Raw genomic sequence first — 25,393 nt, 5'->3', positions numbered from 1 at the left:
CTGAAAGTTTAACCAAAAGGCATTTCTAGTAGAAATGGGCTGACATATCCTGAGCATAACCATGTATAATATCCACTGAAGTTAAAAAAAGGTGCTTTGCTACATTAAATTGCAGTGTGCCAAATAAAAAAGTCAAACACATATTTTTCGGACCATAAGGTGCACGGGATTATAAGGCACATTAAGCGAAACAAAGCAGTCAGATAAATCAAACTATTCAACTCATACTTCTTGCTTCCTCCACTTCTGTACCATTGATTCATTAATGCTGTATTCTATCACAGCTGCTCTATTCCCGCGTTGTTGCAGTATATTATTGACTAACCTCATATTGTGGATGGATTATCTCAGTTGTTAGGACCAAACTTTACAGGATGCTGTAAAGTTTGGTCCGTTTACAGCATCCTGCCATGCGATTGCATTTGTCTCTAACCATCAGGAACCTTCACGTTAACTTTTATCGAGTGGAAAAGTGTTAGGTTCATCCTCCAGCTTCACTGTTTATGTTATGCTAACATAGCTGTGTCGCTAGCGATCACGTAGCACATCATTATAAGCCAGCTAGCCCAGCTTCAGTAACCTTACAAACGTCACTGCTGTTTAGTTTCCTGTCTTCATTTATTTTGGAAGTGATAGCAGAGCTGTACATTTGAATGTTTTCAGAAATCTCTCAGTCAGAACATGCTATATCATGCTTAGGTAACTTCCTGAGCTAACTTCCTTCTAGCTTCTAACTCCGTTAAGTGTAATAAATTCTGTTCTCATGGATGCCTGGATGTTAAACTTCATAGTTACACCTGGTAAAGCAGCAATGCTGATAGTTTTATTAATGACAGTTTTCATAAAGATGAAAGAATTTAGACCGTTTTTAACTCTCAGTGATGCTGCAGTGTTCGTTTGACTTTGGGACCTGAAGGGGACGGAGTTTAGGACCCAGATTACTCCCAGATTTACGAGCGCCTTAGTCCGGCAAATACGGCAATAACGACAGCCCGCTTGCATGATCTACAACAAAATGTGCTTTGTTGTGTATCTGACGGACAAACACCAAACCAGTTCCACATCACTGAAGTGGCACCATTTTTACAAACTAATTCTGGTTCATCCGTTTCACTCAACGATCCGCTTTCTCTCTTCTCATTCTCCGTTGCTGCTATGCTTTTTCGGCCATGTGCGTATGAAAACAAAGGCACTGCGCATGCGCGTGTTACCCATATTATATCGCGATATTTCATTTTCTTATCGTTGCCTAACATTGTACCGGTATTACCGTGAACGGTATAATATGGCCCAGCCCTAGTCCAGACTTTTCTTGTGTTACTTATTTATGTTCCAATTTAAAACACTGACACAAATGAACAGCCCTTTCAGTTAATCCAGATGGAGCAAACTGACAGTCTTCATGCACTCCCTGCATTTTAAGATTTCACTTATTTTCAACTCAATTTATATACAGCGCCAATCACAGCAACATCGCCTCAAAGTTTTTAATAATGTAAGGTTAAGATCCTACAATAATACAGATAAACCCCAACAATCAGATGACCCCCTTATGAGCAATCCCTTTGGCGACAGTGGGAAGGAAAAACTCCTTTTTAACAGGAAGAAACCTCAGACAGAACCAGGCTCAGGGAGAAGCTCTGGGAAAAACTCCCAGTGAGTAGAGCCTACATTTCTTTTTCCTATTAACAAAGCGCTATATAAGAATCAGTCCATTTACCATTTCCCATGCTCCAGCCAGCACACCTGTTTTTTCTGTTTTGTTTTTATCAGTCTAATCACCTGCCTGCATATAAGGTCCGGCTCTATCAATCTTCACCAGATTGTGTCCTGCGTGGCTGCAATTCTTCCAGACTCACTTACCTGATTCCATCAAACCGATCCATGTCTTCTGGAAATCTCAGGTCAAGAACTCATCTCTTGGATCTACCTATGTAAGACCTACCTGTCTCTACCTTTTCCAAAAACATGACCAGTGGCTTTGCCCGCTGTTTACTTCAAGTGTCTCCAAAGTGAGAATACCTACCTGCATTCAGAAACTGCCTCTGAAATCTCTAGACACCTCAACCCTTGTGTCAGCCAAGTCTAACTCTTGTCTCCTCTCTTTCCCAGGGTTGCTGCTGCAAATTGTCCCACCTACCAACTCTCCCTGTTGCACAATCCATTCGTGAATTTCCTCCTTGTGTTAATAAAACTGCTGACTCCTGGGTGCTGCTTTAGACTGAAACTGGTTTCACCTATTGAGACTACGACATGGCATCTCAGTGTTTATTGCAAATCTAAACATATTGCAATATAAAAACAAACAAAATAATAAATGACCTCTAAATGAAGTTATGCATTTTCTAAATTAATAGAACTCAACACCAATGGTGCATCATGCTGTTAAAGTCACCAATATAGCTTGAGTTTGCCATTTAGCAAATTTTTTGCTGAATTAATAAATTATAGCATTACCTGACATTTTCCATGTTCAATAGTAATGATTTTGTTACTCTGTGGTCTTTTAGTAGAAAAAGCAATGGAAAATGTCATCAGTCAAAATGCACTGAAAATGTGCTTTGTTATCAAATCGAATGAGATACAGTATCCAGACACCGTCATCCTAGCTGTGCTTGTCTTTTATCTTCCTCGAAGGCACAGCATTACTTTAGATGTCTGTTAGAAATTCAGTGTATTAAAGCGCTTGACTTACAAGGGTTTGATCATGAATGTATATATGCAGTTTGATGTGAGTAGTGTATATGGTGCAGTGTCTCTTTTCTTGGTCCAAAGCATGCATATCACATTGTTGAGATCAGCGGTTGTGTTTCCAGCAATGATTAGTCATGACACTGCCTCTGATACTGTCTGCTCACAGACTCATTTATAAATTCTTATATGTTTTGACAGGTACGAAATATGTTTGGACAGCTGAAACACATCAGACTGTATATTCTAGTGTCAAACACCATTTTAGTAACTGTTCTGAAATCTGCAGTGTTAAGACTGGCTGCGTGGTAGGTATATGTGTTTCAACAGAGGATAATGAGCGACAGATACAAAGTGAGAGCGAGGAAATAAAAGACAAGAGAAAGCAGATTTTATACATCCTTAATTGTCTTCCTCTGCCAACATCAAACAGAACAGTATGTGGTGTGTGGCATCTTGAAAGAGACTTCATCCATAATTTTGAATGCAGCTCCACAATGTGCTGTGTACTTGCATAAATAAAAAAAAATACACATAACATGCAGAGGAAACATGATAGGAAGACAGAGAAGGAAAAGTTATGAGGCACTGCTGAAGAGTGGCCTCAACTGCTCACAGCTAGCAGAGCAGAACAAACCGTCACCAAAAGGTAAACTAATGATGAATGGAAGTGGTCGATCTTATTTTCTAACCTTAAACTGTACTCTAAAATTTAGTGAAGGAACATTATGCAGCACTGTATGATGCAATAACTCAGATATGGCATTGCTCCATTCTCACTTACCCAATGGAAATTCTTTTTTCAAAGAAATAATTTGTTTAATTACCCCCAGCGGTGGAGCCAATTAAGAATATAAACTCAATTAAGTCTTAAGTGTGAATTTTTACTTGGAAGTCAGATAATGAAGTGAAACAGACAGGAGCCTCTGTGATAAGTACAGTCATTCATAAAGAGGATTGTTTACGTGTGTAATTACTCTCCATGGCTTTTCTACCATGACAGACTTGCCTTGAACAGACTTTTTCTATGTGTAAACCTTCTGTGAATGTGTTGGTGAGTGAAAGTGACTTTCAGATCCATGTTACTGATGATGGCTGGACCTCTGAACCTGCTGTCATTGAGTTTGAAAAGTCTGCCAAGATCTGCTGAGATTTTATAGATGTATTAAGTAGCTGATTTTCAACAACTCTTTTATTTATAAATTATACAAATCGATGCTACCACATTGCTGCAGCTAGAGACAATATTTCCCTGCCAATAACGGAGAATTTGTTTTTCCGCTTGTGCAAGACTAATGGACGTCTGGCAACTTCCCTCTTGGGTTGCTGCCAGTGTGGTTATATAGATGATAATAATGAGCCTCTTTTAATTTGGTACCATGTCTTTTTTTTTAACTTCTTATTTAGTACTACTGCAATAAAAAAAAGCAGTTGGTGTATTGAACAGAATATTTCATTCTTGGACTATATTGTCCCAAATGTCCATAGTCATTTTAGTTACAGAAAGGTAGTGAGATGTAAATTAATTGCTCCCACTTTTGTAAAAAGACATCTCTTAGCAAGAAAGTGATTCTCTCCATCATAAATATTTCCATCTCTGAGTCCACCCATTGTTTAAGATTTGGAGTTCTTTGTAATTGCTTTGGGGTTTTTTCTTTCCGTTAGCAGTAATGAGTTTTAACAACGTTCTCTTTTTATTACCCCAAGGTACAATATCATGACATCTTGGGAATTTCATTTCATCAACGGTTTTGGTGCACATTGACATGACAGCATCTCACAGTTGCTGCAGATTCGTCAGCTACACAGCCATTGTGCGAATCTCTCATTGCACCACATCCCAAAGGTGCTCTATTTTATTGAGATTTTATGGCTGTAGAGGCCATTTGAATACAGAGAACCAATTGTAAAGTTCAGAAAACCAGTTTGAGATTATTTGAGCTTTGTGATAAAGTGCATTGTCCTGTTGGAAGCAGCCATCAGGAAATGGGTACACTTGTCGTAAAAGGATGAACATTTTCAGAAGCAATCCTCAGCTGGGCTGTGGCATATAAATGATCCTTAGTTTGTACGAATGGGCCTAAAGTGTACCCAGAAAATATTCCTCATACCATTATACCACCAGCAACCTGAACCGTTGAGATGAGGCAAGATGTATCCATTCTTTTATGTTGTTTACACCAAATTCTTACCATACCATCTAAATGTTACAGCACAAATTGGGACTCGTGAGACCAGACAGTGTTTTTCTGGTACTATGTTATTGAGTTTTGGTGAGCCAGTGTAGACTATAGCCTTAGTTTCCTGTTCTTGGCTGTTGCTCCAAATGAGTCTTCTGCTGCTGTAGCCCATCTGCTCCAAAGTTCGATGTGTTGTGCATTCAGAGATGCTCTTCTACATACTTTGGTTATAACAAGTTACTTTTGCCTTCCTATCAGTTTGAAGTAGTCTGGCCATTCTCCTCTGACCTCTGGTATCAACAAGCCATTAATTTTCTGATTGATTCTCTTTAAGCCCTAGAGATAGTTTAGTTGGGAAATGCTAGTAGATTATTCTCAGAGAAGTCTATTTGATCTTTCTTCTCCATTCTGATGCTCGGTTTGAACTTTAATAGGTTTTCTTGACCATGTCTACATGCCTAAATGCACTGAATTTCTCTTATGTGATTGGTTGATTAGATATCTGTGTTACCAGTAGTTGAAAAGGTACATCTAACAAAGTACCCAGTGAGTGTGTCCACACTGTCTCCAGTATGGCTGCTGTGACTAGAATTGTTTAATTTTCATGTAAAAATGTAATTTAAAAATAAAAAAATACAAAAATTTGATAAAAAAAATAAAAAATTCCAGCCAAATTCTCTCCACTTGCATGAGCTAGTACATGTGAGTGTATTACCAACATGGAGTGACAATCTTCTTCAGCTATTTCTTTATTTAGTTCTTTTTCCATTTTCTTTTGACACATCTAGTTTTATTTGCACATGTATCTGTTTCTGTAGATACTGGTGTAATTTAGAGATGGTTTTCATATTAGTGTGTTTATGTGGTTCAATCAAAATGTGTACCATCTTTAATTGACAGCAGTTTATCTACAAGAAAAAATCTAAAAGGCAGTTTATTTAAAAACTAATTTTAATATATTGTATTAGGTAAACATGTCTAAATATAAAGATGAAAGAGAAATCAATTTAAGACTGAAAGCAAGCCAGCCTCCCTTCAACATCTACTACAAGTAGGAAAACAGGAAAATATAACTTCTAAACGATCACATTTTGAAAACCTAAAGTTAACCACTACTACCAGTTTAAAAAAATGTTACATTAAAAACTCATGGTAAGTGCCGTCTGTAAGGATATGTAGAGCTTTTCACCTGGAAAACTCTGAAGTCCTTGTTTTATTACCTGCCACTTTCTATACTGTTTATAACCTGAAGGGTGTAAAAAAATTGGTTATAATATTGGTTGTATTATATTAATTTGGTGTGTTTTTAATTAATATCTGATGTTCAGATAAAAGCCCCGAGACTTAAACTGTGATGTAAAGACATAAAATAATAAAATAATCTTAACCTCATTCTAATTCTCCCTGACAAGCACCTCATGCCAGACGGCTCTCCTGATTACTAGGCGATGCCAAAATGAGGTGTAACACAGTGCGAGGAGAGGGCTCTGCATGCAAGATTAAAGCTATGTTGATTTTGTCAGCAAGCAGAGGTTGTCTGGAGTTTAACAAATCAGGGAAATTCACACTCACACTCACAAGACTGGGGCTTTTTCAGGACAGGGCAATAAAGAATAATTTTGTTTCCCAATGGACCTGCAGTGTGGATTCCCCTCTGCCATTACTGTATCACTTCCTCTTTGCCTTTTACCTCCCTTTCGCCCCCTCTACTTCTCCAAACCAAGTCCCCTGGCACATAGCCTCTTACTCATCTTCTGTCTTGTTTTTTATGCCATTTCTTTTCTCTTCACCTACTATTCTTAGCCAGAGGCATTTTGTTTTTTCTCCTTTTTGCCCTCTCAGCCTCCCTCGAGCCTTCTGTCTCCTTATCTGTCTCTGTCCATCTAGTCTTTTGAGTCACAAATAAAATTTTCTGTCTTCCATAGATGGTAGAGGAAGGAAAAACCAGTCTCAATAAGGTGATGGGCCGACACATGCCACCAGAACACTAATTCATTGTGGCATTGATTCTCCAAGTGGTTCGGACTCTACTGGAAGGATGGAAGACTATTCTCCCAAATATATGCCCTTACTTGGTGTTTTGATGATGGCAATGATTCAGTTCAGTGACTGCACCTGCCTTATGGATGACGTATTGTAATCCCAAAAGAAAGTGACCCTATTAGTTGTCTTTTTATAGGATAAAGGAAGGACTTTGCACTAATTTTGCAGTGATCCTTCCTTCTTATACAGCAGTCACAATGGCAAAGTGCACCCAACTACTTTGTTGCAGAGTTGCCGTGGAAGTGATGGTCTAGTTTTCACCAAACTCTTCTTTTGTGTATATCTACGACCATGAAAGCATAGGATTGGTTAATGCTTTATCATGTCACTGTAGAGCCAAAAAATATATATAATAATGAGATCAGCCTATATAGAAGTAATCCCTGTGATCAACAACCTGAGCTTTCAGTTTGCTTTAACTATGTTGCAGAGAATTTCTACGCTCTGCATGATGTCATAGAGACCAGACCAGTTTGCAAATAGAGAAACCCCACCTACCTTCAGATCTTTTTTTTGCCAGTGGCAGATAGTCATTGTAAAGTTAGCTTGAGGAGGCTTAAAAGAGTCCAAGAATAGAGTGGAAAATGAGCAAAATCCCACACTTTACCACTGTTATTACCTGAAGCAGATTTAAAAGTGTGTTCAAATGTATAGGACATTTGGTCACCCAGGGACAATATAACAATGCTATCAGAATGACATTTATTACTCCAGGCACACAGTAATGATATATATCATCCTCCCTTTCATAATACTCTTGCAACCAGCAGTGTCAGTAACAGAAATGTTATTCCCAACACACTCACACCTTTATATATAAGACACATAGGATCAAGATCAGGAAGTTTCAAAGGCTATTTGTAAGGAAACCGACAGGCGAACAAAAGCCTTGTGAAGATAACGCACAAAAAGGAAAATGTCACTTCTGAGAATGTGGGGGAGCACATGTATGTAAATAGAGTGTATTTACATACTGGGCATGTTTGTACATGTGTGTGAATGCAAGGAAGAAAAAAGACGCCACAGCCTAACTGAAAAGACATTTTAGCCACAGACAAAAAGCACATCTGAAGCGTATTAAGATTTCTCCTTAAAGCAGAGATGTTTTGCAAAGTGAGTTTCTTTAAAAATGTCATCTCCTGCTTAGATAAATGGTTTAGACCTTCTTTGCTGCCTATTGAGCCGTCATAGTTCCATTGTGTTGTAAAAAGAAGAGTATACTCAGCTCTATATAAAAAAAACTTGCTCCCAGCAAATGTCTGCAAATCCTGATATTTATTCTTCAGCAAGATCATTACAGAGGAACTGGAGGCAACCATATGGACACAAATGCTGCTCAGCTCAGTCCATTATTTAAATACAGATCTTGGTAGACACCACCAGTAGGCTTTCTCCATCTGCTGGCACAAACACATACCTAGGATGCAAGGCAGTAACTTGAACAAAATGAGTTATGGAAAATGTCCCTGTTCAGATGGTTTATTTTAAGTTGAGTTTTATTTCAATACTGAAAGTAAAAGTAAGACATCATATTGGGAGCTGATAGACAATGACAGGTAATACTGTTGAAATCCAGAACAGTCAGCTTTATGAGAAATGTCTCGAACAGACAGTTGTATCTGAAAGTCAGCAAAATTGTTGCAAATTTCCCCTGAAACCGTTTTAACACACATCCAAGCAGTTCATAGTCTCATGATTCTGTTTGAATCATTAACCCGTATGAATGCTTAGAAATTACATGATTTGTTTTTGCAAAACAAATGTGAGCAAATGTTTTAGCTTTTAAAATTCAACATTTACACAGATGTATATGATAGCTGACATTATACATTACTGTAGCAACACGATCACAGTTTCTTTTACGACATCACCATAATGAAGGCACTAAACAGCAGCTTGGCTGCTCTTTTGTTTCATTTGACTCCAGAAGACAAGAGAAAGATCAACATGAAAAAGAAGCAAATTCATATTGCCCCCGGCGTGCTTTTCCATGCTAAAATATGCATCAGAGGCTGTGATTATTATGCCTGCCTCTTTCTATGGAAACTAGTGGAGCAAGATTATTTGGTTCTAGATAAAATGCAGCTGAGGATGCCTAATATAAGAGTAGTTCTGCTGCTGTATAAAGTTTTTTATAAGTTAAGGTAGATGAGTATGTGAAATTCTTGATGGTTTATGACATAGTTGATTGTTTATTTTTCACTATTCAAGTAGCCATCACATCACAGATATATAACATTTTGTGGTTGGCAGTGTGGCTATTAGGGAATTTATGTAGTACAATGTAAGGCACTCAACATGCTTAAATTAGCAGCAGGAATTGCAGGAGGTTGGAGAAAAGAAAAAAAGGTGTCATGCAAGAAAAGTGTAAAAAGAGGGCTGGAGTTAAATGATATGCACGAGATAATTAGAGATTGTGAAGTGACGAGATGAAAAGAACCAAGTGCCTCAATATTCCAAATACATGAGGGACCCTGCAGGTGGACACCAGGCCTTTAGGCTGAAATATATACACTCATTTTCTTGCCACCAATTGTACAAATTGTTCTCTGCGCTGGTCTATCTACACATGCTGTCTTTTCAGATAAAGCCAAGCCAAGGGAGCCGGAACGGCATGCTGTGTTTGGAGGCTTGATTATGCAGAGTGGCAGACTGAGAGAGGCGTTTGGAAACGCTTCAGCAGACAGATCACTGCTGGGCCTCTACGCGGTGTGTGTTTGCTGTCCAGTAGCCGAGCTTCACAGATAGTACTGCTTCCCTGTTGACTGGCAACTCTTTAAAGGCCCCCCTGGACTGAATGAGCTCTGTGGGAAGAATGAGAGGAAAATGGGTGAAGAGACCACTCAGGACAAACAAATTTAGAAGAAACAGGGAAAAGTGTACCTTTAGAGAAAGGGATAACTACAAGAACTTATTACAGATGCTGTATGAATTGTATTGTAATGAATTTTGAGAAGCCCAGAAACATGTTTGATTTTACTTCTCATTGGGGTCCGATGTATTACTTTCAGTGTAGTGAGCAATATTAAATACTGCCGACTGTGACTTCCGTACCTCAGCCGTTTATCAGATTGTTTCTGTCATCGCTTTCCTGCCCTCCACCTCATCAGAGACACTGGAGTGTCCGTAGATGAGACTTCTGCAGTGAAAAAACAGTTGGAGGCATCGTCTCTCTGGTTCCCTGCACTGACACTTGCGATTTGTAGAAGTCACACACTACAGTGATTGCAAATAATGATGAGCTGGTGAAGAAAGGCTGAGGGAGAGATGAGGTGGTGATTGCTGTTGCTCTGTGTAAGTCAATAATGGAGAATATATGTCATCTGCCATTATGTATCTTACAGTGCCCCCGTAACCCATATGCTAATTAATGCTGATTTATGCCTCATTATGTTGATTTATAACATGGCTACCAGAGTGCTGTTGACTGACTGCAGGAAAAAACCCCAGTTTGAAACATGTTAGCATCACTCTCGCGTGGTCTTCGGGATGGCTCGGTGAAGCTGTGTCTCGTTGTTTTAAAAAAAAATCTCACTTAGAATAATTTTTTGAGCGATCATGATAAATCTATGTCATAAAAATTTTTTATACTGCACCATTAAAGGGCCAAAACTGTAGCTCTGTGTGATTCAGTCCATTAACTGCAAATCATGTACACTTTGCATTACTGATGGCCATTTTCCAAACCATAACTTTGATTTCCTACGTTCGAGTCACTCATTCATTTGCCTCATTTCAATAAAATACATACATCAACTTGCTGAGACTTGAAGCTTACTCGAAATAGGCAATCCATCATAGCTTTTACTGTATACATGGCAACTCATTTAAAATTTTTAAAATATGGAGTGGCGGTGCTTTTATAGCAGCCTATGACATTCAAGTTTTCATTGTTACCTAGCCAAAGCATTTTGTACTAATTAGCTATGTTAGAAAAAAAAAATCTCCGACCAAAACATGAGATGGAAGGCTGTTATTTTTTCTTTCTACTAAACTCTACACAAAGTAGCAGTACAAAAAGCCAGAAACACAAAACTGATCTACTATCACTTCATAAAAAGTCATAGCAAACAAGTTTTAACCAAAAGTTGCTCATTTTCACATTTGTCAGACATGTAGCAACATTAGCATTATTTTGACTTATAGTTCAGGCCAAGTGATGGAAATAATTCCAGAATTCACTCTCATTTTAGCTTTGTTTATGTCCCGAGGACAAGAGATATATGAAATATGTTAATGACAGAGCTGAGTTTGATCAGAAACAATAAAACTGTGGACCATAAATCAAAACCAGAGGAATGGAAGATGTTTAACAACATTGCAGAGCTGAGAAAAACTGAAGGATACCATTATTTGTATCTTCAACAGAGCATAATATTACACTTTATTATTTGATTGATTATTAATATGTAAATTTAAATCAGAGGAGCTTTAAGGAACTATTTTTTATGACCAAGTTTTATGCAAGTTGGCACGATGGGGTCCATTAATCTATATTGCATGGATGAAAAAATCTAAGGCCTCCAAATATCAAAAAATCAATGGCAATAATGTGAAATACACTGGCCACTTCATTAGATACACCTTACTAGTATTGGGTCCAATGAGTCCACTTGCTTTAATTCTTTGTTTCATAGATTCAACAAGATGCTGGAAACATTCTTTTGAGATTACCGTCGATATTGATGTGATAGCATCATACGGTTCCTACAGATTTGCTACCCATCATGTGAATCTCCCATTCCACCATATCCTAAAGGTGCTCTGTTGGACTGAGCTCTGGTGACTGTGGAGCTCATTTGAGTACAGAGAGCTCATTATCATGTTAAAGAAACCAGTTTTAGGTGATCTGAGCTTATCCTCCTGGAAGCATCCATCACAAGATGACTACAGCATGATCGTCAAGAGATGAACATCATCAGCAACAGTCCTCAAGTAGGTTGTATAAATGATCCTCAGTTGGTACTAAGGGGCCCAAAGTGTACCCAGAATATTTTCCCCCTACCATTACACCACCACCACCAACCTGAACTTTTAATACAAGGCAGGTTGGATCCATAGTTTCATGATGTTTACCCCAGACTCTCACACTACCATCCAAATATTGTAGCAGACCAGAAAACATCTGTGATTATCCAATTTTAATGAACCCATGCAAATGTTATCCTCAGTTTCCTGATTTTAGCAGACAGGAGTGACACCTGGTATGGTCTTCTGCTGCTGTAGCCCATATGCTTCAAGATTTGATGTTTGTGTATTTAGAAATGTACTTCTGCATACCTTGTTTAGAACATATTCTGATCTCTGACATCAACAAGGCATTTCCCCCCCACAGAACTGGTGATCACTGGATGTTTTCTGCTTTGTGGACCATTCTCTGTAAACCCCAGAGATGGTGGTGCAAGAAAATCCCAACAGATCAGCAGTTTCTGAAATACTCGGATCTGCTCGTCTGACACACCAACGATGCCACGTTCATAGCCACTTAAATCATCTCTCTTCCCTATTCTATTCTTGATATGAACTTCAACAGTTCTCTTGGACATTTCTATTGGACATGCTTAAATGCACTGATTTGCTGGTGCGTGATTGGCTGATTGGTGTTTGCACTAACAAGGTGTACCTAATGAAGTGGCTGGTAAGTTTCTAGATAATGGGCTAAAATATGGAAAATTATCAGTAAGTGCTTGTGAACACTTCACTAAATGCTAGAAAATGCTGATTGATTATACATATATTCAATTCTACCTTCTATTTCAGGCAGCAGGTTCAGAGTGGCCAAGTATACTGATATTTGTAAAGAAACTATAAAACTGGCATTTGACCTACCTACTGTTTTTGTGCATGCTCCCTGGATTTAAAGCTTGTGTTTCATCTCAGCCTTCTGGACCATGGCAGACACATTTACTTCAGGCTTTTTCACCAAACAGTCATCTCTACAGTCAGTCAGTCAGTTTTCAAAACCGTACAGCATGTCGGCAGTGCAGAAGTTCTGCTCCCTTTTTGGTTGCTTGCTTGGATGACATGGCACCTTTTCAAGAGGAAGTGATAGCATAGGTTCTAGATGTACAAAGAAATGAAGAAGACTAAAGATATTGTGTTCTCTAGAGAAGAAAAAGTCACTGGTATCAGTGCTGATGGTGCTGTTGAAGCTTAGTGGCTCCCATATAAGTTTGTAATTCGGTCCCAGGATACAGTCTTTGGTCAAATCATGCAGTTGTTTGAAATTGTTTCTGAAGCAGTGTGCCAGAATGTCAGTAAAGAAAACAGAGTTTTGGCCACACTTGACTGAGCCTTTTACTTAGAAGCACTCACATGATGAGGGAAATGCATTCTTGATCATTTTGTTTTAATGGAAATGTTACAATTATGCATCATCAATATGCTGTTAGGCCTCATTGACAAAGGTTTAGAATAATATCAGCTCACCCCACTGTAATGCAAAATATGAAGAAAATCTGTATGGCAGTGTCTCGTGTTTGAGTTAATTTTATTTGTAGTATAATATTTATATACACGATGTGATTTTCTTTGATCACACTCCTTTGATCAGAAGGGGGAGAACTGTCAGCAGATTGGAGAAGGGCTGGCGGTAGAAACACAGCTAAAATATGATTTCACAAATAATGCTGTTCAAATGGAGTTCACATGCCTTACTTTTTGAATTTGACAAAAACAAATCTGGTAAACTGGTTTGCTGATGAAACATCCCAAAACATAACATTTCCATAATTCACAACTGTCAAAAAAAGGTTAGGACGCAAATGGAGGAAGTTAAAGGCTGATTGACTTAAACAAAAAAGCTTTAATGCTGAAGTAAATCCAATTTAAACAAAGTCTAAACATGAAAACAGAACTCTATAAATACTAAAGGCAAAAGAAATTACAGTGCTGAACATAAGGAGAAAAAACAGGAAACGAGACGAAGGTCCAGTCCACAGTTAAAAGTTTAGCCTTACTGCCTGATTCTGGCCTCCAGGCAAAGGCATTTTAACTTAATATCTCATGGTCATGATGTCCTTCTTATAAAAGCCTATTTCATGAACATAACATACAGGAACACACTCAAAGTCGATACATTGCGCAATTGTCATTCGCGACCTCCATGACCATATCTGTGTGACAAGACAATCCCAAGGGCCAAAACTAAAACAGCTATACCAAAAGCTGATATCATGAAACAGACACTAGAAAAGAATATTTCAGTATGTCGTGCACATGGATGGCATGTTGCCTGGGTCCAGACATTTGAATCAGTCCACTCCACTGAGTTGTCTGATTCATATGGGACGGGGAGATAAAAGGTGAATGTAGTCACTGTGACCTCACCCGTTGGTCTGTGTACTTCAGTTTTAAAGCTTAGGTTTCTTTAGATTTAATCTCAGTATCTTGATTTTTTTGAAGAAGAAAAACAGCAAGGAATAGGTCTGATGGGAACCCAGAAACAGATGGAGGACAAAGCATACCCTTCTATATCGTCTATTTTACCCTCAGTGTGACCATTATTTATAGAATAAAAAATATCCTGTAATGAAGAAGGCTTGAAATTACCAACTGAGACCATAAACTCATTAGGAAAATGTTTACTGAGGTAATAAATCAAGAAGTAGAAGAAAAGTAGGGCCTTTGCTCATAGGTTTCTATACAAGTCGACGTATTTTTGCAAGCAGAGGAGTTGGCCCCTGCTGGTTATGATATTTGCAGGTTTAATGCTGAAGGGGCAGTCTTCATGGACCACATGCTGCTATGTTTAATCTGATTTTTTTGGATTTGAGTTGTAAACTGATAGGGCTTATACACTTTGTGTTTACTGTATTTTTACTATAGCCAGCAATGCCAGCTGTTAGTAAAGAGACAAAAGCAGATATTGAACAAACAAAAATTGAGTAATATACAAGGTCAGTAAAAATAAAACCTGTGTAGGATGGCTCAGATATGTTTGTTTTAACCCTGCAGTGAAATTTGAAACTGTACATAATGGTTTTTAATCCCAGTTCTTATTGATTTTAGTATGTTGACACTTTGCCTTTATTATGTCCTCCCTGCCATGACCCTACAAAAACAGATACTGATAAAATACATTAGCAGGAAAATGCTAGATTCTGGCTGCAAAAAAGCACATGCATTCTTTGTGTTATGCCTATACTGGCAACATCATTAAACATCAAACCAAACCTTTCTTGCTCCCTGCCTTCCATCAGGGTCAGTCAGAGAGTCTCTGATTGGCTGTCTGTTTATAATAGGCTAAGCAAAGCCCAGCTAACAGCCTCTTGTCTCCTCCCCTCTCACCTTCATTTATTATAGATCACCTGCCCCCACCTGCATGGCTTCATTACTCCCTCATTTACAGCTTCTCTGGTCTGCTGACTCTTCTTTTTTTCCTCGGTGCCTAACAGCTCTCCTGGTGCTGCTGTTTCAAACCCCGCCAGCATCACCCCTCTCTTTGTCTGTCTTCCCTCTCCTCGTCCTATCCCTTTCTCTCGACCATCCTGAGTTCTCATTTTCATCCATTAGGTAATTTAAACCATCATGCAGGCAGTCGTTCGCAATGATGGCAAATGACTGAGTGCAGTTTGCTGATAGCCTTTTAGTGCTAGTGTCATTCATTTCTGGGTCAGTAAGTTGCAGGACCTGGATTGGCACCAATGGTGACCCTGACATATGACACACACAAATATCCCTCTCTATTTGTCAGACACACATGCACTGTTACTCCCTCCCTCTATTTAGCCGCTTACCGATGAGCCTATCTAGAAAGCTGTCTAATGACTTGACAAAGCCAAATAAACAAAGCAGAACAAAGATTTATTGGCAGCTGGGCCTGGGAACCTTTTGCTGCCTTCTTATTTCTCTATTCTCTAGTATTGATTTGATTGGCATTTACTAACCTTGCTATACCGGATTTTTACCTGCGTGTGCTCCCTTTATTTGTATGTTTAGGCTCGAGTTGCTTTCTCTCTTACCTTGTTTGGCCCTCAGGAGACAAGCTATCCTGAAAAAACAAAACAAACAAGCACAAACGTAAAATAAGCTTAAGGCCAAATCACTATTGCTACCTGTGTACTGTTGCTAGTCTGTGTATGTGTGTGTGTATTTTGAGTTAAAGGAAGAATAAGGTTTTAGAAATCTTGAAATGTTTGAATTTGTTGATGGAAAATTATTTAATGTGGAATGCACTCAGCATCAAGTCTTTTCATGCTCTCTCTTACATATACAGATGCCTTGAAACACAATAAAACCCACTGCTGCCTCCTCCACTTTTCACTTGGTTGTTTACTCAGGCTGGATGTGCATCACTTTCAGCTTTCTTTAAATGAAGGCAGCTGGTGGGAGTTTGTGTATTACAATTCTAAAGATTAACATCAGTTTGTCAGGAAGCTTATGTAACTTATTAAATTTGTTTTCCATCACTATGACCATTTAAATGTGAGGATTTCTCTGAGTAATTGGGAGCAGGAAAATGCCAAGGTTGGCTGCGCAAAACGTTTGTGTTCTGTTAAACAAGTTTAAACTCAATGCAACAAAACCATTGGGGATTAATTGTGATTTGTTACCACGCTAGCTGTGGGACACTAAAATGTTGTTACAGCAGGGAGAACACAACCTGCTGACCTTGGTAATTCCCTAATTTGGTCTGTGCAGTCACCAACTTTACTTGGACACACAGGTGTTAAAACTATGGCCCATAGGCCAAAATCAGCCTCCCAAATGAGTCAATCTAGACCATTTATGCAACAGTATTTTTGCACTTAACACTGTATTTTGTATAGAGAGACGCTGTGTTGCAAGATGCTTAGAATGAATAATGAGAGCAGCTGTCTGACCTAATACATTTATGGTAAGAAATTTACATTCATCATGGGCATTAATGTCTTAGTAATTTGGGGCTTCAAAAGATTTCTTTAAACTTTTCTTTTTCTAGGATGGAATGATTGTACAGCATACATCTTTAGTGACTAGTGACAAGTAGGGGCTTCTTTCTTGGTGAGCACCCTCTCAGTTCATGGTGATAAAAACTGGCTTCACTGTGGACAGTGGTGCTGGTATTCCAGCAGTTTCCAATTTATGACAGGCTTCAACCTTGGGGGTTCCTGGGTTCTTGAACATCAGAACCAAATTTCCCCTCATCTAAAGGTAACAGTTTGGGCCATCTTCCAGACCTTGGCAAAGTGGTAACACACCCAAATAACTTGTACTCATGTATAATTGTTGAAGTTATGATTCTGGAATTATTATTTAGAAATCACTCCAACAGACCCAATTTGTGTAAAATGTAGAATCTCCTTAGAACTTCACTTAGGCCCTTGGACTTGCCTGTCGTTCGTAGTATTGGTCAATCCAATGAGTGCTGTCAAACAAATCCTTTTTATGGTGGCAAAGTGAAATTACCAGTTGCAGTCAATAAGGATCATGAAAAAGAGGTTAACAGGCCTTTGGTCAGATGTGTGCTGTAAAGTCATTCCAACTTGGAAAAAGAACAGTTCAAAGAAATCATTAAAAGCCCAGAATTACCACCACATTCATGCTCCTGATGACTGTATATACATTTTTGATCACAACTGTAGATTATTCTGGCCTAAGTGTATAGTAGACTGAATGTGGAAAATCTGAGACATTGAAACTGCATGATTTTCTTATGACATCTCATTCTTTTCTGAATGTAGTTCTTGACACCAAAATAAAGGACATTTGTTTTATTGTGTTTTACTGGTTTTAATAAAATTATGTTAGTCTGACTCACTTGAAATCACATGTCTATGATCTAAAATGAACACGTTCAGGATGGATTGGCTTATCTTGTACAGATATTTACGATACCCTGATGTGGTCACGGGACCGAACAGACTCAAGCGCAGACCGGGTTTCTTTCAAAATGAAAGTCAACAGTTTATTGGTGTTGTATTGTATGTTGCATTGGTGTCACCCCTAAGAATTGTGCTGTATTGGACATGCCTTTTTCAGACCATAAATTAGTTGTATTCAATGCTAGTTTCCCACTATACAAAAATAAACAAAACTGCTGAATTACTTTTAGAAATATTAGGGGCATTGATCTATCAGCTCTTTCCCATGGCATTAATAATTTACCTACCATTGATGCCTCAGCTTCCATAGACGACCTGGTATCTCACTATAACAATGAACTTATCAACCTCTTAGATACCTTGGCTCCCCAAAAAACTCAAACTGTTTCTTTCTCTCGCTCTGCGCCATGGTACTCATCTGAACTTCGCCAACTTAAAGCTACTGGACGCCTATCTGCATTTTTTGTCCTTCTCAGCTATCATCCTCTCTATCCAATTTTGAACTTCCCACAATAACTCAGCTATCTTCCATAATTACTAACTTAAAGTCATCATCATGTAAACTTGATCCACTGCCGACAAATCTTGTTAAACTCTCATTCCCATCTCTTGCCCCACTGATTGCTAATATCGTACACTCCTCTCTTATATCTGGTTCTGTTCCTTCTTCTCTTAAAACTGCAATAATAACTCCAATACTGAAAAAGAATGGTTCAGATCCCTCCAATATAAATAATTTCAGGCCAATTTCAAATCTCCCTTTCCTAGCAAAAATTCTTGAAAAGATAGTGGCTGCACAGGTTCATCATCATCTCATTGGAAATAACTTGTACGAACAGTTTCAGTCCGGCTTCCGTTCATGTCACAGTACAGAAACAGCCCTAGTAAAAATCACCAATGATCTTTTGCTTGCAGCTGATTCTGGACTTATAGCCATCCTCATTCTCGTTGACCTTACAGCAGCTTTTGATACTATCTCCCACTGCATCCTCCTTCACAGATTAGCATCTATTGCCATTATTGGTACAGTACTCGCCTGGTTTACTTCTTATATCTCTGGCCGCTCACAGTTTGTTCAATTACTCCCTCACAGATCAGTATCTACTCCAGTTAATTCCGGTGTACCCCAAGGCTCTGTCCTGGGTCCTTTACTTTTGAATCATCTATCTCCTACCCCTAGGTAATATTTTTAGGAAGCATAACATCCAGTTTCACTGCTACGCAGATGACACCCAGCTCTACCTATCCTCCAAACCCACAGCTACTCTCCCACCCACATCCATTTCTGACTGTTTAAGTGAAATCAAGGTCTGGTTTACTCACAACTTTCTTAAACTTAATGGCAATAAAACAGAATTCATTTTAATAGGCACCAGATCAAAACTGACTACAGTTCCAACCAGTCTTTCGTTATCAATTGATAACTCTGTTGTCACACCCTCCTCTCACGTTAAGAGTCTTGGTGTCATCCTTGATAGCACTCTTTCCTTCACAGCACATATAAATAATATCACTCGGTCTTCCTACTTTCATCTCCGTAATATTAACCGTCTTCATCCCTCACTCACACCACACAGTACCGCCATACTTGTCAATGCTCTTGTCACATCTCGTCTGGATTACTGTAATTCTCTTCTCTATGGTTTACCTCATAAATCCCTCCATAAACTGCAGTTGGTTCAAAATACAGCTGCTCGTATTATTTCCAGAACTAGATCCACTGAACATATAACACCTGTTCTTAAACAGCTCCATTGGCTCCCAATTCACCTCTGTGTCAATTTCAAGATCCTGCTTCTCACTTTCAAAGTGCTTCATAACCTAGCTCCTCCACATCTATCCGATATTCTCCATACATACTTAACCCTTCGTACACTCCGCTCTTCTTCTGCTTCCCTTCTGTCAGTTCCACCTGACTACCATGGGACTCAGAGCCTTTAATTGTTCTGCCCCGAGACTTTGGAATGCACTTCCACTTGCTCTACGGACCACACACTGTCTCACCACTTTTAAATCACTACTCAAAACTCATCTGTTTAGAATTTCATACACCTGATCTGTCTTAGGCCATTTTTACCTTGCTCAGTTTTTATATTTGCTTTTATACTTTTATGACTGTTTATGTCTAAATTTTATCTACCATGTTTGCTATATATACACATTTCTTATGTTTTTTATGGTATTGTTTACATGTTACTGTAAGGTGACCTTGAGGGTCTGAAAGGCACCTATAAATAAAATGTATTATTATTATTATTATTATTTATTTTTTATATTTTATTATTATTATTATTATTATTTATTTATTTATTTTTTTTTTATGTGCAGGGGTCGGGGCTTCCAGGGATCCGTGGGGAGGAAGGGAAAAGGTCCCCACACACACGCAACACTCATCTTCAGTCACCTCGCCACTCAGCCACTCTCAGTTAATCCAGGGACAGGAAAATGGAACAGGTCCAGAGGAATCTAAATACAGGGGAACATGATCAGAAGCAAGCTAGAGATTCGCACAGGATAAACAGGTTTGCCGGAGCTGTGCTAACACGGGTTACTCAACAATCCAGCAACAAGAGGCACTGAATCACCATCTTAAATAGTGGCCAGGTTATCAGGGAGATCAGCAGCAGGTGAGTAATCAGGCCAGGTGGGTGGGCAAAAGGCGGAGCCCGAGATGAGCTCCGCCCAGGCGGACCGAGGACAGAAGAGAGGACATCTGGCACCATAAAGTTGACTTTTGTGGTTTTTCATGAATTGTTTGGAAAAATATTTGATGTGACCATACTGGCAGTCTAACCAGGGTGCAGGGTTTCTAAAACAACAGTTGATGGGATGAACTAAAGCCTCCCAGCAACCTGCATTTAATAAGTGGTTAAAAAAAAAAAATGAATGGATGGATTTGATGTTCCCATCATGAATTAAAACAACTTTAATGAATCATTAACTTAATGTCCAGTGCCACCTTCAGATGAAGATGTCCTTTTGGATTTGCTTTTATTTTTCTTCAATTTCTTCTGTGTTCAGAGCTGGTTGTTACAATGCTAACACTTTGGCTTCACATGTTGAGCATGGTACACATTATACTAGTTACCATGCAGTATGATTTGTATCCTAATGTCACAATGGCCACAGGCCGATAGCTAAACTGGACTCAAACGCAGATAACCACAACAGAGACGGCTCTTACGTTTTACAGTGTTTATTTATTAGGTCAACAGGTGAATTCGTGGCAAAGTGTTGCTAATGGTGTGGCCGTGGGTCAGTGGGGTGAACGGGGAATTGGCAGGTAGCGACGGGGACGGAGCGGGTGCGTCTGGGAAGAAAGGAGAACGGGGTAAAGAAGGCGGCAGGCGCAGGGTATTTAGCGGAGGTGGTTATGACTGATAATGCTTACGGATAATTAGGGTGAACTTGGCTTTGAGGGAGAGGCGGTGAGAATCCAGGTGAGTAGTTGCAAAGGCTGGCTGACCTGAGTTCCGCTGTGTCCGAGGTGGTGATAGGTGGCCGGAGGGCAGGCAGGTGAGGTCCTTTGTATTGTTCCAGAATGCAAGGATAATCCGGGGCGAGCTGGGGTTGAAGGCAGTGGCAAAGAAGGTCCAGGAAAATTGTAGCACAGGAAATCAGAATAAACGACAAAACCAATAGCAAGCGCGTGGGGAAAAAAAACCTTAGAGCCGAAACCAACGTGAGACCGTTGACGAACTGGCAGCGAAGGAGAGTTTGAGTGGAGCTTAAATCCTCAACCTGATTACCCAGAATCAGCCTCAGGTGTGCAGGACTGCAGGAGAGCTAATGGCTCCGCCCGGGGGGGACGACCAAGGAACTCAGGTGCCTGATGGAACTTTCCAGTCAAACCTCCAGATCCTGACACCTAATGTTAGTTTTTTTGTTTTTAAGCAAAAACTCCTATGTACTTCATTGCAATACTATTAATGTTGATTTGTGAAATTAAGGGCATAGTGAGTAATGACATAAAAGATGGTTTTGGTTGGGGGGGGGGGGTGGGGGTGTTGTGGATTGTTGCCTTTATATATTATATAATATAAATGCTACAGTTTATTTTGTATAGGTAGCATGGCCAGGTTTATCTTATAAAGGGGATTTTAATCTCATTGGGACTTAATGTTAAATATATGTAAAATGGTAGCTGTTAGTGTTAGCTGTAGTAAAGCTGACTGAATGCAAAAAGAGATATAGAGTGTAACAGACCTGTGATTTATAGCCAGATGGAGTCACTGATGCATTCAAGTAACTGTTTTAAAGATGAGGGTAGCTCACTGGGTAATCTTGCACTCTGGGTCAGAGTTTAAACACACATTTGTTGTGTCTGATTGAGACTACAGAGAGGACAGATTATTTAAGATGGGAAAACAACAATGAGCACAAAGCTTCAACAGCAGAAGTCTGTCTGGGCGTCTGCATGTCTGCTGACCTTTTTCCTGATTTCCTCTCCCTCAGTGGCAGAAAAACAAGCTTCAATCAGTTTGTTTTAATTGCTAAACAAATATACGTTCTGTTAATTAAAACTGAAATACGATGGCTTTTCTTTGTGTTGACTTCACTCAAGATACTCACCCACATACAGTACCGTGAGATGTTTTCAACGAGCTTCTGGGGATGGAAAATGCAGTGTTGTTGTCATTAAAACTGATTTGTGCTTCTTGATTGTTACGCCTCTCAGAGTTAAGTCTGTGTGCAAACAAAAGCCCAGTTCCTGTCAAAGACTAGGGGGTAAACTTTATCCCAGAATCCTCTCAGGGACGAACGCATTTCTCTGCTCTGTCTAATTATTCCTTTGGGTTTCAGGGGTGGCTGGACAATGTTTTAAGAAGCCAGTTCTCCAGGGATTAATTTCTCTCATGCTTTGCCTAATTAAGGTATTAACAAAATGTAATAAACTCTTGCCAGAGGATGCTTCAAAGCAGTGCATTGCTCATTGCTTCAGTTGCCCCATCAAATATGTATTTAATCTAAGTATAATGTAGTGGCTACAGAAGATAAACACATTTACCCACAGCTATAAAGCCTAGGGATCGATATAAACCATTTCTTTGTTTACTCTCTTGTTTGTAGTTTGATTGCCTTCAGGGAAAAGAGAAGCAGGAAAAGCAGAGAGGCAAAGATTAAAACAAAAAACAGGGAGTAAGAAAGCACTGTCTCTGTAGTCTTTGTCATCATCTCAATCATCACCACCATCATCAGAACTCTTCAAAGGATCTTGCCCTTTTGAAAAGTCTGGATATGAGGAGATCTGATAAGCATGGGCTCAGGGTGGTGCTGCAGTCCTTTTGGTGTCAAACTCACTGGAGAGTCTGCCTGGCTTCAACCATTCTTTAAAGCTGAGGACAGTCTCAAGCACTTAGCCAGCATTAGCTGAAGAGCAGTGCTTTGAACAGGACAAAGATTTCAGCCATCCCCACAGTACAGCCATTATGCCATCAGCAACCTGTCTGTAAACATCAGATGATTTGCTCTAAGTGATGAGTTGTTTAAGTCTTTTTCTGCCAGTGATCATTAAAGTTGCTTCTCATGTTTTTTCATCAACTCTGAAATCCAATGATATTCCCAATATGCCTGCAAATAAAATCTGCCGTATGCCTGTTTAAATGTAAGTTGAGAGCAAATAAAAATAATTTCAAGAAAAAGAATGATATTGATTGTAAGGCTCATTTTATAGTGAGCAAGCTAACTTTGATGCACAGAAACAAGGCTTATGAAATTCATGAGGTATCTTACAGTTTGTGATCCCTATTTGAATTATGAAAATTACATCATCATAATCAAAAATATTTTTTAATTCTAATTTGAGCATTTCTCTCACAGTCACTTTATAACTTCCTAATTCTTGATTAACTGTCTTTTTCTGGTCTCTCCTTCAAACCTGCAGCATTACAATTGGCCAAAAGAAGATAATACATGATATACTTTCCAAAGTCTCACTCTTGGCTTTTATTTTATAATATATTTTATGATATGCTTTATGATACTGCTCAATTTTTAATTACTCAGGGGGCTAGCTCCCAAATATATAACACTTGTGGTTATTGGATAAGTCTTGTCTGCATCTTTATGTTCTCTGGCCTTTTTGTTGCTCCCTTGGCTAGGACTAACACTTGTGTTGAGGCAAGTTGTAGTTTCATGGCCCTTTCCTCTAAAGCAGCCATCCAAAAGACCTGGAGGCATTTGAACCTGCTGACAGCTCCACAGAATTTCAAGTTATACTTTGTCAACAAAGTATTTACATAATGGCAAACAGCAGCTGGGGTCAGCCTGAAGTATTTTTAAGTACCATCGAAGAATTGCTTTTCTTATTACCTTTACTCTGTCTTCTTATGCTTCTGCTATAATTAATAATTTAATGCCTATTTTTTTTTTCTTTTAAATGTGTGCTGAAAGTACTATGGAGATGGTTTAGACCACATTTAACCATTGACCTTCTGATTTGGGAGATAGCCAACTCTTCCTCCTGAGGCACAGCTACCCAATGATGAAAAATAAAATAACTAAGAAATGGTAAAAGTAATGTGTAATCGTAAAAATAGAATTTAACAATAAATCAAAGATTTCTTTTGCTTATGTTCGTTCACACTTAACATTAACTATAGGAACAGACAGCTGTAATGGTCTGCTGTAAAAGGAAAGACCTTATTTTTGGCTGTGTCTGATGAGATTAAATATAAAGTCTGTTTCATGATTTATTGATCATCGTGTGATGATTTTAAGAGCTGAACTTCAAGGTGTCTTTTTTGGGAGATGTGCGACTAGAATGGGAGAAAAAAAGTGAGCCATGGAGAAACCTTTTAAAGATTTTCTTTTTCTTGTTTTGTTGTAAAAAGATATTGATTTAAGTCTTCCCAACTTAGAAAAACATTTTAAAGCAAAGACGATAGACATCATTTCGCTATGCATTTCATATTTGTGGCATGACAATGATTTATAAGTGCCAGCTCTTTGGCGAGCAGACATGCAATCATGCTTTGGTAATGCCAATGATTTAATATTATGTCATTAAATCTAAGCAGCAGCCTAAACCATACCCCCGCCATGCATCCTTTCCACAGATGCAACCAGCAAACAGTGTATTGATTAGCACGAGGATAGCAGGATAAACAAAATGTAATTTGTGACATTTATATGTATCGTACTTATTACACAAGACAGACTCAAACAGACTCAAACTTTATCTCATTCTTGTGTTTCAGTAAAAGCAACCGTCATTCAATACTTACTACCTTCAGGTCCAACATGAGCTGCTCACGTTCACTTGAGAAGGCAGAGTGAAGGCAGACACAGGGCACAAGTATAAACGGAAACAAAGTCCCTCCAGTTGTGGGGATTTAACGCAGTGCTATTCACACTTTATGCCACTCAAAAGCTTCAGCACCACGGACAGCTCCTTTAGTCTAGAAGCTGTGTGGTCTCCATTAGCGACCCTTTTTACAGTAGCCAAGAATACTGGAGGCATATGGTAAAAACGCACTCTGCCTATAGAAAAAAAATATATATACATGTAAAATCAACAGAAATGCAAGCTGCCCCAGTTATGCGTAAATTATACAACTCTGTTGAGCAATGCCTTAATCTTCCTGCCCGCACGGGTCTCACGGGGGATCATTATTCTTTAACAAAGCAGTGGGTCTTTCAAACTGCCCGTGAATGTATACAAGCGCCACTTTT

General features: G+C 39.0%; 1 long non-coding RNA gene across 5 annotated transcripts; it reads right to left on the bottom strand.

Annotated features, from left to right (window-relative positions):
* Positions 1-8,170: 8,170 nt before the first annotated feature.
* On the bottom strand, positions 8,171-21,486 carry LOC134620220 (uncharacterized). Of its 5 annotated transcripts, XR_010092095.1 has the most exons (5): positions 21,384-21,484; positions 21,111-21,283; positions 12,744-15,906; positions 9,969-10,170; positions 8,171-9,718 (listed from the first exon to the last, which is right to left on the bottom strand). It is a non-coding gene; the product is annotated as an uncharacterized LOC134620220 (long non-coding RNA). The 5 variants fall into 5 exon arrangements; XR_010092091.1 differs by having other exon boundaries at positions 21,111-21,486; XR_010092092.1 differs by having other exon boundaries at positions 9,969-10,130; positions 21,111-21,486.
* Between the last annotated feature and the right edge of the window lie 3,907 nt (positions 21,487-25,393).

The sequence above is a fragment of the Pelmatolapia mariae genome, linkage group LG23 (genome assembly GCF_036321145.2).
Source record: "Pelmatolapia mariae isolate MD_Pm_ZW linkage group LG23, Pm_UMD_F_2, whole genome shotgun sequence".
Classification (NCBI taxonomy): domain Eukaryota; kingdom Metazoa; phylum Chordata; class Actinopteri; order Cichliformes; family Cichlidae; genus Pelmatolapia; species Pelmatolapia mariae.
Note: the sequence above shows the minus strand (reverse complement) of the source record. Positions and strands in the feature narration are given on the sequence as shown.